This window comes from Triturus cristatus, chromosome 8 (genome assembly GCF_964204655.1).
Source record: "Triturus cristatus chromosome 8, aTriCri1.1, whole genome shotgun sequence".
In the NCBI taxonomy this organism is placed as follows: Eukaryota; Metazoa; Chordata; class Amphibia; order Caudata; family Salamandridae; genus Triturus; species Triturus cristatus.
Genome location: NC_140591.1, coordinates 917,849,197 through 917,865,543, shown reverse-complemented (window position 1 = coordinate 917,865,543; position 16,347 = coordinate 917,849,197). Strand labels below are relative to the sequence as shown.

At 48.1% G+C, this 16,347-nt stretch overlaps 1 protein-coding gene across 2 annotated transcripts in view; it reads left to right on the top strand.

The window, feature by feature from the left end:
* GUCA1C (guanylate cyclase activator 1C) overlaps positions 1-16,347 on the top strand; it is a 659,379-nt gene that overhangs the window by 592,837 nt on the left and 50,195 nt on the right. The gene's annotated exons all lie outside the window — the stretch shown is intronic.

Genomic DNA, 16,347 nt, shown 5'->3' with positions numbered 1-16,347 from the left:
AAATTCATTTTGGTTGTAGACATGGGGAGATTAAGTGATTTGACCAGAATCACAGAATGTTGAGCTGAAGCAGAAACTCCAACCTGGTTCCCCAGTTGCAAAGTCTGCAGCTCTGGAAGTAACACCACATCCTCTCCCCTAAGTGCAACATTTAATCAAGTGGTCAACTGGATAAAAAAACATAAATATTACAAATAATTTAAATGTTCTTTGTCGATATTTGAAAACTCAGAAAATATGTCCTCATTTTAGTTTTTTAGAGCACTAACCATAATTTTGATGCAAATAAGACCCCCTCATATATGTAATTTCTAAAGGCTATGCTCTAGGTATTACAGTTTTGATTACATCAAGATGACGTCAGGCGTTCCACACTTTTGTAATAAATATAAAATGTTAGCAATCTAGTTGTTCATTGGGATACTGTTGAGAGGCAGAGGCCAGGGTCATGGACTCTGAAAATTGAAGGCAAGTAGGAGAGTACAGAGGCAACAATTTGACAACACTGGTCAGGCAGGAAGGGCAGTGGCAGCACACCAGACTATGGAGGGCAGTGGAAAGGGGGGCAGGGGCAACAAACCAACAATACAGAACTGGCAATAGAGGCTGTGGCAATATAATAGACCATTGTGGACAGAAGGAAGAGGCAGTGGTAGTACAACCATACATGCCAACAGACCAGTTTCAACCAGGAAACGTCCAATGTTTTTAAGCTCAAATGGGCTTTATTTGATCTGTCTCCTGTCTACAATCTCCTCTTTTTCAATGTAACTCAAAGGGAAAACTCAATACCCCAGTTTTTTTTCAAAATCTCCCTCTTACCAAGTTCAAAATGTTCGCAAGTATGGTACATTGGATCATGGTAGGCAGGAGGAATTGGGGTAGGGACATGGACTCGGATAACAGAGGACAGTAGGGACATGGAGAGGTGCACCAAACTGACCCTACAGGGCAGGCATCAGGGTTTACAGCAGCACAGTACACCACACAGGGCATGCGGGACGGGAGTGCAGCACACCAATCCATAGAAAACAATAGGGAGGGGACAGGACCATGCACATGGACAACAGAGAACAGAGGGGAAAGAGGCAATGGTAGCTAGCTGACCATAATGGACAGACAGGAGAGAAAGCTGCAGCATAACAGACCATAAAGGGCAGGAGGGACGGATCAGGGGCATTACAATGGAACAGACAAGCCAGGAGGGAGGGAATAGGGGTCTGCACATGGAAACAGAGGGCTGGGGGCAAGGGGGCAGGGCAGGAGCAGCAAGATGACCATGGAGGTCAGGCAGGATGGGCACTAGAAACAAGACACACCATGGAGAGCAACAGTGAGACTATGATGGCATACACACAGACCATGGAGGGAAGGTGGGAGGGGGTCAGGGGCAGCTAGCTGACCACACAGGGAAGGGGAGAGGGGCCATGGCAGCACAGAAGACCATGCATGGCAAGCGGGAGGGTTAGTGGCAGCACAATGGCTATGATGGGAAAGAAGGAGGGTGCAGTGGCATGCACAAAGGACCATGGAGGATAGAAGGGAGGGTCAGGACCTGGGCACAGACAAGAGAGTTCAGGGGAAGGGGCCTCACAACAGACTGCGCGGGCAGGCAGGAGGAGCAGTTGCAGCACAACAGACCAGGGAGGGCAGAAGGGTGTGGCAGTAAAATGGACCATGGAGGACAGTAGGAAGGGGATAGGGGCATGGCATGTGGACAGGCAGGGTGGAGGTGGTAGGGACAGGTTACAGTCATCTGACAATGCTAGGCAGGTGGGAGGGGAGTGGCAGCTCAACAGAACACTCAGAGTAGATAGGAGTGGCAGGTCCATGGAACATGGTGGGCAAAAAGGATGGAGCAGGGGCACGCACAAAGACATTGGAGAGCAGGGGGAAGGAGAATAGGGGCAGCAAGCTAAGTACAGAGGCAGGAGGTCAATGATGGGCCATAGAATTGGGCAATGGAGGGCAGGAGGAGTGGACTGGTACATCATGCTAAATGGAGGCCAGTGGCAGCACATCAGACCATGCATGGCAGGAGGGAGGAGCTAGTCCATGGATTCAGACAACAGAGGATAGGGAGGAGGTGGATGGGGCAGCAAGCTAACTGTTCAGAGAAGGCGGGTATTAGGAACTTTATTGTTTTTAAAATGTGTGTGTGCGAACTACTTAAAATATAAACAAGTATGCAGCATAATCTCACTTTTATTCAGGAAGAAGAGGACGTTTGTGACTGTGACTCCGGGCTCACTTGGCAGCAACACCCCCTGACCCTCCACCCCCCATTGCAAAATGTAATGCCCGTGAAAAGGGTAGGTGGACGCAGTGTTATATAGAACATAGTCCTGAGAGCACGATTGAAAATGAAAACTAGATATAGTATATGGTATAAACTATGCACCAAAAAGTGTGATATAAGATGAACCGGGGTGTGAAATATAATATGCAATACATTGTGCGCAATGACAGATACATTGGAGAGCGCGAGATAGCACAGGCACTAGCGCGTGCTATGCGATATGCGCCTTGGAGTGTAATATGCACAGGGCAGTGTTGTGTAACCTAACTAGTCTCTAAAGTTGTAATATAAAATATGTGCTGGGGAGTGTAACTTTGCATATGCACTGTGACAAAGATATGGATCCCAGATTGTAATATGTATGGCATAGCGCTGTGCGTTATAACATAGGCATCGAGGAAGGCACGTTAGATGGGGCAATATAACCCGTGCGAAGGCAAGTGTGGCATGACATATTCACGGGGTGGTGTTACAGTGCACATGGGCTAGAGAGTGTCATAGCATACGCACTAGCTGGTGGAATACAACACAGAGGTTGGTGGCACTCGGCGGGCACTGGTGGGTGTAACACTGCATTGGGCTCAGCCAGGAGCATGCTGTGACTCTCAAGTGAGGTTCGTCTCCTTTCCAGAGAGTAAAATATAAAGTATTACACATCCGGCGGTGGATGTGTGTTTTATTAACCATGAGGGGGGTTTCTTGCATAGTTTGGTAGAATTTTTGTCGAATCCCCTTTGAATGGCTTGGTGTGCGTGTGTATTAAATGTGCCCGTCAATAGCTACCCATGTTTGTATAAATAAACAACAAGGGTGTATACTTGGAGAGTACACACCAGCGGGGGCGCCGGGATTAGGCACGGTAGGGCGTCAGACACATCAGAGCTTTACTAGCAGTGTAAATACATTCCACGTGGATTCATTGTATGCATAGTCGCCTTTTAAAGAATTTCACGCAAATCGTCATGGTGATAGGTACATACGGATTGTCCAGCATGTCCTAGGTATTTCTATAAATATATATTTTTTTAAATAATAAAAAACAAAGGCCGGACCCGGGGGATGGGGTCCCTGGGGCCATAAGTGGCCTGAGGAGGGGGGCAATGCAGCCCCCCCTCCTAAAGAATTTTTTTAAAAAGGCCATGACCCGGGGGTTGGGGTCCCCGGGGCCGATTAAGGCCTTGGGAGGGGGGCCATGCGGCCCCCTTCCAAATTAATTTTTTTCAACAAAAAAAATGAGGGTGCAGGCCCTGGGGGATGGGGTCCCCAGGGCCAATAAATTAGAAAAAGAAGGGGGGCAACACAACCCTCCTTCTTAAAAAAAATTAATAAATAAAAGACCGGCATCGCGCCAGAGGCCAAGCCCCCTCCTTGCAGCACTCTGCAAACGTGCCCCCTGGCCAGTTGTAAGTTGGGGAATTAATTCCCCTTCAATACTGAGGGTCCCTGAGGGCCACCTAGCCCAACAGGTATCTCCAGTATGCGCCAGGGAGCTGCGTTTCAGACAGGTGTTCTGAGGCCATGTCCCTTTTTACACCTCTATGCAACGCAGCTCTGTGGCGCTTACTGGAGGTACCTAGTGGGCTAATTTGACCCTAGGGACCCTAAGGATTCAAGGGAACTTAATCTCTCAACATAGAATGGCCACAGGGCGCGTTTACACAGTGGTGAAGGGAGGGGACGGGGCCTGAGGTGACGTGTGCAAACAAGCCCTGTGGCGCGTTTTAAGCTGGGGAAATAATTCCCTTTCAATCCTGAGGGACCCTGGGGGCCAACTAGCCCACCAGGTGCTTCCAGTAAGTGCCACTGCTCTGCGTTGCAGAGAGGTGGTGCAGGCCGTGCCCCTTTTTACACCTCTCTGCAATGGCGCTTACTGGACGTACCTAGTGGGCTATTTTACCCCTAGGGACCCTCAGGATTTAAGGGGACTTAATCTCCCAACTTTAAACCGCCACAGGGCGTGTTTACACAGTGGCGAAGGGAGGGGACGGGGCCTGAGGTGACGTGTGCAAACACGCCCTATGGCGTGTTTTAAGTTGGGGAAATAATTCCCCTTCAATCCTGAGGGCCCCTGGGGGCTAACTAGCCCACCAGGTGCTTCCAGCAAACGCCACTGAGCTGCGTTGCAGAGAGGTGGTCCAGGCCGTGCCACTTTTTACACCTCTCTGCAACGCAGCTCTGTGGCGCTTACTGGAGGTACCTAGTGGGCTAGTTGGACCCTAGGGACCCTCAGGATTCAAATGAACTTAATCTCCCAACTAAAAATGGCCACAGGGCGTGTTTACACAGTGGTGAAGGGAGGGGACGGGGCCTGAGTTAACGTGTGCAAACACGCCCTGTGGCGCATTTTAATTTGGGGAAATAATTCCCCTTCAATCCTGAGGGACCCTGGGGGCCAACTAGCCCACCAGGTGCTTCCAGTAAGCGCCACTGCGCTGCGTTGCAGAGAGGTGGTCTAGGCCGTGCCCCTTTTTACATCTCTCTGCAACGCAGCTCTGTGGCGCTTACTAGTGGTCTAGTTGGACCCTAGGGACCCTCAGGATTCAAGGGGACTTAATCTCCCAACTTAAAACGGCCACAGGGCGTGTTTACGCAGTGGCGAAGGGAGGGGACGGGGCCTGAGGTGACATGTGCAAACACGCCCTGTGGCGTGTTTTAACAGGTAGTTTTAACCCCTTCCATGCTGCGCAAATTCCGCCGCTGTGCTGACGGTTTCTTGCGCGGGCGTGGTCATGACGGAACGGTTCCGTCATGAGCACAGCTCAACCGTGGCTCATGACGGAACCGTTCCGTCATGAGCACCGAAGGGGTTAATCCCCTGCCCAATTATATACTAGGGGCTTACAGAGGAGGTCATGTTAATCACAGGGGGACCCCAACGCATAGTGTTCCCTAGTGTATGTAGGTGTTTTCACTGTATTCTGAGTGTCTTTTAACATAGCACTGGCTCTAGGACTGGTTAGTCAGACTCAGTTACCACTAGAATCCGTCTGAAAAAGTTGAGGGTACAGGATGATTTTGCAACAAGGCTTCTTTCTGCTCTTCTGTTTGTTCTTTCTGCACGTTATCCTACTTCCTGCACTTTTCTTCGTCTTTGAGGACTTCTGTTGCTTCTTTCTGCATTTCTTTTTTTTCTATCTGTGCGTTTTTTCTTCTTTCTTCACATGTCCTATCTCTGTAGGCATAGTTAGAAATTAGCTTTTAAAAAACCTTTGAAATTCACTGAAAAAAACATAGGTTTCAGGCATGTTATAGTTAGGAATTAGAATTTAAAAAACCTTAAAAATTCACTGAAAAAACCATAGGTTTCAGGGGCGCTATAGTTAGCTGGACTTTTCACTCATACAAAACCATTGAAATTCCCCCGTTATAGTTAGTTCAGCTAACTATAACTCGCGCGCCCGCAATACACTGCTGATGACATCACATATTACATCACTCATGACATGGTCAGTGACATCACTCGTGACATCACTGATGACATCTCAACTGACATCACTGATTTGTCCGGGTCGGCCCTTGTCTGAGGGGGAAGGTAGATGGCAGGTTCCCCTGGCAGGGTTAGTGGGGGAAGAAGGGGGTGGAGTTGGCAGGCATCAGGGGCAGGGTGGGTACCTGCAGCACACTGGAGATGGTCCCTTGGGTTGCCCCCAAACCAGGCAAGATCAGCAGGCAGGCGGAGTCCCTCATCGAACTTGGGTACAGCAGGGCCTAGACTCAGTCAGTCCCAGTAGTGTAGGTTTCTCCCCTAGGCCCAACTGCCTATGCTCCGGCAGAGGTTCCCCCAGGTCCAGTGGTGCCCCAACTAACTAGTCAGGTTTCCCTCCTTTCCTTTTATACCCCCAGGTCAGGTGACCCTCATGCAAAGGCGGCAAAGCATAATCCCTCCCAGGGCTGGAAGGTTCCAGGAGCTTCCACATAATAGTCTATAGGACAAAAAGGCGGGAGAGAAAAAGATACTGTATCAGAATGTCCCAGCCTGCTCCTAACCACTAGTGTGTGTATGCAATGGCCACTCCGCAGTAGCAGGGGCCTGTGGCAGCCATGTTGTTAGGAGAGAGCACCTGCACCTCAGCACTGTTTGGCAGTGGTAAGGTGCCCAGAGACCTAGGGCCAACAAAAAGATGGCGGCAAAAATGAGGCAACAAGGGCAAAAAAAACGGGTAGACCACCCTAGGGCTGACAGGTCTAACAGCCACGTTATAGTTAGAAATTAGCATTTAAAAAACCTTAGAAATTCACTCAAAAAACCATAGGTTTCAGGGGCGTTATAGTTATCTGGACATTTCACTCGTACAAAACCGTAGAATTTCCCCCATTATAGTTAGTTCAGCTAAGTATAATTCGCGTGCCCGCAATGCACTGCTGATTACATCACATATTACATCACTCATGACATGGTCAGTGACATCACTCATGACATCACTGATGACATCTCAAATGACATCACTGATGACATCATCCTTGTGATACAGTGGCAGACCTCCTCTCACCCTAATATAACCTTTGATACACACACTGAAAAATAGAAACTAACATTTTCAAAACAATAGACATACCAATACTACTTACAACACACATATTCAGTAATTCTAAGATCTACACACACATCCACTCATTCATCAACAGTCCTATACTGTCAATAATACATGAACTCACTCATCAAATGTACTTATACACCTATAGATCCTGTTACACACCAACACTCATCCATAAAGTTACTCACACGCATAGTCACACATGCAAAGTATCAAACATCCATTTACTTGCATAAACAGTTATACACACACCGCCACATTTACTTGAACAGAAATTTACACATACTTACTCTCTTAAATCAACACTTATAAAAAAAAACGTATTTATACAGGAACTCTTCCAATTCCTTACTCTCTCATGTACACAAATACAAATATATACTATTTTAAAACATATGCAGTTACTCATAAACACACTATTGAGACAGTCATTCACTCACTAACATACTCATACACACACAACCACTCATAAAGTCCTGCACACATGCTGTTTTCAAAACATACAAACATTGAGTAACTCATTCATACATCTATGTGCTAAGTAATACCCCCCACCAAACCATACAGACACTCAAACACTCATACTGATACTCAAAAAACCTCTAATAACCCATATAGACATTCATGTACCTACTCACCAATCCATGCAGCCACTTATACACAAAGTGAGAGACTGATACAGATATGTACATATTACTTACTAACCCATGTATTCACTAACATACAGTTAATCAGTCAGTTATACAATCAATTTTACAACAAAAAAACATCAATTTAGACACTTACATACCCATTTATTTTGCCTTCAACCTTGACATATACATATATAAAACCTATTTAATTTTCAGAAAAATACACATTCACTGGATGATGTCATCAGTGATGTCATGAGTGATGTAATTTGAGATGTCATGAGTGATGTCATGAGTGATGTCAACTGACCATGTCATGAGTGATGTAATATGTGATGTTATCAGCAGTGCATTGCAGGCGCGCGAGTTATACTTAGCTTAACTAACGATAATGGGGGAATTTCTATGGTTTTGTACGAGTAAAATGTCCAGCTAACTATAATGCCCCTGAAACCTATGCTTTATTCAGTGATTTTTAAAGGTTTTTTAAATGCTAATTTGTAACTATAACGTGCTGGAAACCTATGCTTTTTCAGTTAATTTCAAAGGTTTTTTAAATGCTAGTTTCTAACTATGCCTACAGCGGTAGGACATGTGAAGAATAAGAAAAAACACACAGAAAAAAGAAAAAAAAATGCAGAAAGAAGCAACAGAAGTCCTCAAAGACGAAGAAAAGTGCAGGAAGAAGGAAGACGTGCAGAAAGAACAAACAGAGGAGCAAAAAGAGGCCTTGTTGCAAAATCACCCTGTACCCTCAACTTTTTCCGATGGGTACTGGTGGTAACTGACTCTGACTAACAAGTCCTAGAGCCAGTGCAATGCTAAAAGACACTTAGAATACAGTTAAAACACCTACATACACTAGGGAACACTATGCATTGGGGTACCTCTGTGATTACCATGGCCTCCCCTTTAAGACCCTAGTACATAATAGGGCAGGGTGATTAAAACTACCTCAGGGCTCGTTTGCACACTGGTGAAGGATGGGGGCGCTGAGCTGACTTGTGCAAACACGCCCTGTGGCCGTTTTAATTTTGGGGATACAGTCCCCTTGAATCCTGAGTGTCCCTTGGGTCCAACTAGCCCACCAGGTATCTCCAGTTAGCGCCACAGAGCTGCGTTGCGGAGAGGTGTAAAAAGGGGCACGGCCTGGACCACTTCTCTGCAACGCAGCGCAGTGGAGCTTACTGGAAGCACCTGGTGGACTAGTTGGCCCCCAGGGGCCCTCAAGATTGAAGTGGAATTATTTCACCAACTCAAAACGCACCACAGGGCGTGTTTGCACACGTCACCTCAGGCCCCATCCCCTTCCTTCACCACTGTGTAAACGCACCCTGTGGCCTTTTTAAGTTGGGATATTAAGTCCCCTTGAATCCTGAGGGTCCCTAGAGTCAAAGTAGCCTACTAGGTACCGCCAGTATGCGCCAGAGAGCTACATTGCAGAGAGGTGTTCAGAGGCCACGCCCCTTTTTACAAGACTCCGCAACACAGCTCCGTGGTGCTTACTGGAGGTACATGGTGGACTAGTTGGCCCCCAGGGACCCTCAGGATTGAAAAGGAATTAATTCCCCAACTTAAAATGCGCCACAGGGCGTGTTTGCACATATCTCACCTCTGGCCCCGCCCCCTCCCTTCACCACTGTGCAAACGCGCCCCGTGACGCGTTTTAAGTTGGGGGATTAACTTCCCTTGAATCCTGAGGGTCCCTGGGGTGCAACTAGCTCACCATGTACCTCCATTAAGCGCCACAGAGCTGCGTTGCAGAGAGGTGTAAAAAGGGGCATGGCCTCAGAACACTTCTCTGCAACACAGCTCCCTTGTGCATACTGGAGGTTCCTGGTGGGCTAGTTGGTCCCCAGGGACCCCTAGTATTCAAGGGGAATTAGTTCCCCATCTGCAAACGCACCAGGGGGTGCATTTGCAGAGTGCTGCAGGGAGGGGGTGGGGCCTCCGGCGCGATGTTGGACTTTTAAAAAAAAAAAACATTTAAGAAAGAGGGCTGTCTGCCCCCCTTCTTTTCCTAAATTTTTGGCCCTGGGGACCCCATCCCCCAGGGCCTGACCCCTTTTTTATAATAAAAATTTGGAAGGGGGCCGCGTGGCCCCCCTTCCGAGGCCATAATTGGCCCTGGGGACCCCATCCCCCCGGGCCGGCCTTTCCTTTTAAATTTTTTTTTTTAAATTATAATTGGGGAGGGGGGCCGCGTGGTCCCCCTCCCGGGCCACTTATGGCCCTGGGGACCAGATCCCCCGGGGCTGGCCCTATCCGTTGGGGACCGTGGGGGGGTCCTCAATCACCCCACGGTCCCGCCGGCTCCCCTCATCCTGTGGGAGCCAGCATTGCTTTTCCAAACGGAGAGCTGCTAAGATGCAGCTCCCCGTGTGGAAAAGCAATCTGCTTTGGTATTTGGAAGAGAGAGCAGATTTCCTGCTCTCTCTTCCAAATACCATAGCAAATTACAGTGTCCCGGGGGTGGGCACCCCGGGACACTGCAGGAGCCAGCCCTGGGGGGTGGCGGTCCCCAGGGCCATAGCAGGGCTCCAGAAGGGGGGCCACGCGGCCCCGCTCCCACCATTTACAAAGCCCCGGGGGGTGGTGGTCCCCGGGGCTTGGGGGTCCGTCACGGACACCCCAGTTGTAATATTTAGAGCCCCGGGGAGGTGGTGGTCCCCGGGGCTGCGAGGGGGCCATGAGCCCCCCCACAAATATTTTAGATAAGCCCCAGGGGATGGTGTTCCCCAGGGCATGGGGGGGCCTTTGAGCCCCCCCACACATTTAACTAATAAGCCCTGGGGGGTGGCGGTCCCTGGGGCTGAGGTGCCCCTTTGGGCCCCCCATTACTATACAAATATTTCTCTCGGGATTTGGCACACCCATAGGCTAAATATTAACAAAGTGCGGGAGCACGTGTTTTGTTTTTTTTGTTTTTGGCAGGCTCTGCGGATCCTCCACGGATTTTGCCAATTTAAAAAAAAAAAACAGTTTTTAGGCCCTGGGGGTCCTTGTGGAACCCCCTAAGCAGGCCTAGGGGGTCAAGGTGTTTCTACCCTGCCCCCTTTTCTCTTTTTTCGTGTTTGTTTGACTGATTTCTTGTGCCTCGGTTCTACTGAGGCACAAGATGGCTGCCAACACTTCCTAGTTTGGAGTGTTGACAGCCAATTAGCATGCAGCTCGTGATCGGGTGGGTGCGTGGATCCTCCGCAGCCATAGATATCGAAACTTTTTTGATTTTGATTTTCTCAGCAACTACTGAACGGATTTACACCATTTAACAAAAAGGGATCTTTCTGAACCAAGGGCTACCTTTTTGCCAAATTTTATGTAATTCCGTTCAGCAGTTCGGGCTGTAGCCGTGTCTAAAGTTTCCTATGGAAAATTGCATGGGGAAAACATGTTTTGGGACCCCCCTTTTTTCTCGGTCCCCGCTTGATGAATCACCCCGAAACTTTCAAGATAGGAGCGGACCGGAGTGTCCCACGAGTTTTGAAAATTTCACGAAGATTCGTCGACCGGCGCCAAAGTTATTAGGAATAGAATGTTGCGAATTTCCTATGGAAAATAGGTCCTAACTATAACTACCTACTGGTGACCGCCAGTAGGTAATATATATATATTTATATGTATGTATATGTATAGATTTAATTCTATATATGTATGTCTTGTATTGTATCCCCTTTGTCCTCTCTTGAAATTGATTGTGTATTGGAAAAAAATTTTTTTATATGGTATTAAATGCTTGAGTTGTATTGTGGGAAGGGGTCAATTTGTGCACAGTGAAAATGTAATGCTGTGGAGCCTTCCCTGGGTGGAAATGTTGTTTCTTTTAAAATATTAAAATGAAATGTGTCGAAATTATGAAGAAATTAATACTCTGTGCAAATTTGACATTAACGTGGAATGAGTTTATGGCTCACACATTTGAAATTTGATTAAAAATTGCAGATAGGCTGTCTGAAGATTTATTAGTGATTTGCTTCCCCAAGGGGAGAACTGATTTTTCTCAGAAAATGTTGCCACAATATATTGGTTTTCTAATGTACAACATGGTGACTAGTATAGTATGTCTTCAATTTTTTTCGTTCTTGCACATTTCACATGATTATAAATGTTGACACAAGATGGCATCTGACATCATGTTCAAGGCTGGTTGCCATTCAAAACACATAGATTTGAGACTCTTGCTGTTTGTTGCAATAAAACTTTACCGACACTGAGGACCCGATTCATCAGTCAGAGCCCTCCTGTCCGCATCGGAAAGTGACATTCGGATTCCTTTCTGACCGAGCCATGCTGATGGGCTCGGTCGGAAAGGAATCCGACTCGGTTTTCCGGATGGCTTACGACGGGCTCGGAGAGCCCATCAGCCACCTGGAAACCCTTCAGTACTCCCCCGACCGCCTCTTTCCGGCCAAGGGGAGTACGATGGCAGTTTCCCACTGCCTTTTTGTGAAGGTCTTTCCTGTTGATCCCTGCACCCGGAGACAGGCACCGTGAGGTGCCTGCCACCGGCTGCAGGGATTACCTGCACCTCTGCAGTTAACAATGCGAGCATGCATTCCATTCGGAATGCATGCTCCCATTGTTAAGTATAGGATTGCAACCAAACAAGTTTCGTTCGCATCCTACTTGCAGGTCTGTAACCAATGACAGGAGGTCAGTCGGTTACTGTTCCTGACCAAAGTTAGACGGACTCAGGTCCGTCGGACATCGGAATCAGGCCCTGAGCGTAGGTTCCAATCTTTATTTTACATTGTGGAGCTCCTTGGATTTAGAGGCATCGGAGTGGAGACGCCAGACTACGACAACCACGGCTATCAGGTTTGCGCAAATGCAACCACCAGTGCTTTACGGATCTATACATATATATTTATTATATACCCAGCTGTTTGTATTTTACTTACAAGGGGAGAGGAGAGGTGTTTGTTTGCTGCAATACAAGAAAATTGAGCTTTGAAGACATAGTACTGGAGACACGTAGGGAATGCTATAACTGCCCCTTCCATAGAGGATGGTCCTGATCATTAGTTAATAGGGGATCTGCCTGGTGACCAGTGGAATGAGCTGTGACTTGCTGGTCAACCTATGGTGGAATTTTCCTTGTGCCAGCTAGTCCAATAGCATACATTCACCCGGGCTATATCCGTTGTAGCTTTTGGCAGGTTACTACAGGTGACATATGGGGGAGCAGGTTGAGTGGCATATCGGCCCTACATTTCCAACTCAAGACTAGGGGTTATGCTCTGCATTGCCTGATGCTTTTTTCTAAAGGTTTAGTCTTCAAGGATGTAAAATCCTTTCCAATTCTCAATGAGTACTACACATTTACAGTGTTATGCTGGTTGGTGCTACCCTTCTAACAGCCAAAATAATTGGTCTATAATATATAGGAAATTTATACCCAGCCCTTTTAAACTCAACCTGCTTTCTGTACTCTTTGACTCATTGTCCAGTTAATTCACAGCTGGGAGACTGGGATGAGAGTGTGTGTCTGAATGTTGGAGAGAAAGCAAAAGACACACAATTGGTGGACAGAACGCAGAACAAATCAAAACATTCACCTCGTTCAAGAGATCTGGGTTAAATCTATCACTATTTTGTTCACCATGCCACACCAGTTTAGATCTGGCCATATGAAAATCAGTCTTGACCCTGTGCCTCATGGGAACAGTCCAGCCCGAACTGCCAAGCCAGGTCCTCCCTGGATCGAAACAAGCATCCTAGGACTGGTTTCGGGGTTTCACCCCTCTTCAACCAGGATAGCTTGATTCCAGTGGCACAGTGAGCCCAGGACCCACGTCTGGGCATACCTGGCACACTTCGAGCGAGAATGCAAAAGACACACAATTGATGCACAGAATGCGGAATAAATCAAAACATTCACCCGCAGTCGAGAGATCTGGGTTAAATCCGTCATTATTTTGCTCACCATATCACCCCAGTTTAGATCTGGCCATATGCAAATCAGTCTTGACCCTGTGCCTCATGGGAACAGTCCAGCCCGAACTGTCAAGCCAGGTCCTCCCTGGACCGAAACAGGCATCCTAGGACCAGTTTCCGGGTTTAACCCCTCTTCAGCCAGGATAGCTTGATTCCAGTGGCACAGTGAGCTCAGGACCCATGTCTGGGCATACCTGGCGCACTTAGGGCAAGAAAGCAAAAGATACACAATTGATGGACGGAATGCAAAACAAATAAAACATTCACCCCCAGTCAAGAGATCTGGGTTAAATCCATCATTATTTTGCTCACCATGCCACCCCAGTTTAGATCAGGCCATATGCAAATCAGTCTTGACCCTGTGCCTCATGGGAACAGTCCAGCCCGAACTGCCAAGCCAGGTCCTCCCTGGACAAAAACAAGCATCCTAGGACCAGTTTCGGGGTTTCAACCCTCTTCAGCCAGGATAGCTTGATTCCAGTGGCACAGTGAGTCCAGGACCCACGTCTGGGCATACCTGGTGCACTTAGTGCGAGAAAGCTAAAGACACTACACCACTGGATTCAAGCTAGCCTGGCTGAAGAAGGGCGATGCCCTGAAACCGGTCCCAGGATGCTTGTTTCCAGTCCAGGGAGAACCTGACCTTGCAGTTCAGGCTGGACTGTTCCCACAAGGAACAGGGTCAAGACTGATTTGCATATGGCTGGGTCCAAACTGGGGTAGTGTGGTGAGCAAAAGAATGATGGATTGAACCCAGATCTTTATGACTGGGGGTGAATGTTTACATTGTCCAGCATTCCGCTCATCAATTGTTTCTTTTGCATATGTCGCCCTAAATGGGAAGGGTATGCCCAGATGTGGGTCCTGTACTCACTACACTACTGGTTTTAAGCTAGCCTGGCTGAATAAGGGTGATGCCCTGAAACCGGTCCCAGGATGCTTGTTTCCGGTCCAGGGAGGACCTGGCTTGGCACTTCGGGATGGATTGTTCCCACAAGGAACAGGGTCAAGACTGATTTGCATATGGCTGGGTCCAAACTGGGGTAGTGTGGTGAGCAAAAGAATGATGGATTGAACCCAGATCTTTGTGACTGGGCGTGAATGTTTGCATTGTCCAGCATTCCGTTCATATATTGTTTCTTTTGCATATGTCACCCTAAGTGGGAAGGGTATGCCCAAATGTGGGTCCCGTGCTCACTACACCACTGCATTCAAGTTAGCTTGGCTGAAGAAGGGTGATGCCCTGAAACTGGTCCCAGGATGCTTGTTTCTGGTCCATGGAGGACCTGGCTTGGCAGTTCGGGTTGGACTGTTCCCACAAGGAACAGGGTCAAGACTGATTTGCATATGGCTGGGTCCAAACTCGGGTGGTGTAGTGAGCAAAAGAATGATGGATTAAACCCAGATCTTTGTGACTGGGGGTGAATGTTTGCATTGTCCAGCATTCCATCCATCAATTGTTTCTTTTGCATATGTCGCCCTAAGTGGGAAGGGTATGCCCAGACATGGGTCCTGTGCTCACTACACCACTGGATTCAAGCTAGCCTGGCTGAAGAAGGGTGATGCCCTGAAACCGGTTCCAGGATGCTTGTTTCCGGTCCAGGGAGGACCTGGCTTGGCAGTTCGGGCTGGACTGTTCCCAAAAGGAACAGGGTCAAGACTGATTTGCATATGCCTGGGTCCAAACTGGGGTGGTGTGGTGAGCAAAAGAATGATGGATTAAACCCAGATCTTTGTGAATGGGGGTGAATATTTGCTTTGTCCAGCATTCCGTCCATCAATTGTTTATTTTGCATATGTCGCCCTAAGTGGGAAGGGTATGCCCAGACGTGGGTCCCGTGCTCACTACGCCACTGGATTCAAGCTAGCCTGGCTGAAGAAGGGTAATGCTCTGAAACCAGTCCCAGGATGCTTGTTTCCTGTCCAGGGAGGACCTGGCTTGGCAGTTCGGGCTAGACTGTTCCCACAAGGAACAGGGTCAAGACTGATTTGCATATGGCTGGGTCCAAACTGGGGTGGTGTGGTGAGCAAAAGAATTATGGATTAAACCCAGATCTTTGTGAATGGGGGTGAATGTTTGCTTTCTCCAGCATTCTGTCCATCAATTGTTTATTTTGCATATGTCGCCCTAAGTGGGAAGGGTATGCCCAGACGTGGGTCCCGTGCTCACTACACCACTGGATTCAAGCTAGCCTTGCTGAAGAAGGGTGATGCTCTGAATCCAGTCCCAGGATGCTTGTTTCCGGTCTAGGGAGGACCTGGCTTGGCAGTTCGGGCTGGACTGTTCCCACAAGGAACAGGGTCAAGACTGATTTGCATATGGCTGGGTCCAAACTGGGGTGGTGTGGTGAGCAAAAGAATGATGGATTAAACCCAGATCTTTGTGAATGGGGGTGAATATTTGCTTTATCCAGCATTCCGTCCATCAATTGTTTATTTTGCATATGTCGCCCTAAGTGGGAAGGGTATGCCCAGACGTGGGTCCCGTGCTCACTACACCACAGGATTCAAGCTAGCCTTGCTGAAGAAGGGTGATGCTCTGAAACCAGTCCCAGGATGCTTGTTTCCGGTCCAGGGAGGACCTGGCTTGGCAGTTCGGGCTGGACTGTTCCCACAAAGAACAGGGTCAAGACTGATTTGCATATGGCTGGGTCCAAACTGGGGTGGTGTGGTTAGGAAAAGAATGATGGATTAAACCCAGGTCTTTGTGACTGGGGGTGAATGTTTGCATTGTCCAGCATTCCATCCATCAATTGTCTATTTTGCATATGTCGCCCTAAGTGGGAAGGGTATGCCCAGATGTGGGTCCCGTGCTCACTACACCACTGGATTCAAGCTAGCCTGGCTGAAGAAGGGTGATGCTCTGAAACCGGTCCCAGGATCTTTGTTTCCGGTCCAGGGAGGACCTGGCTTGGCAGTTCGGGCTGGACTGCTCCCACAAGTA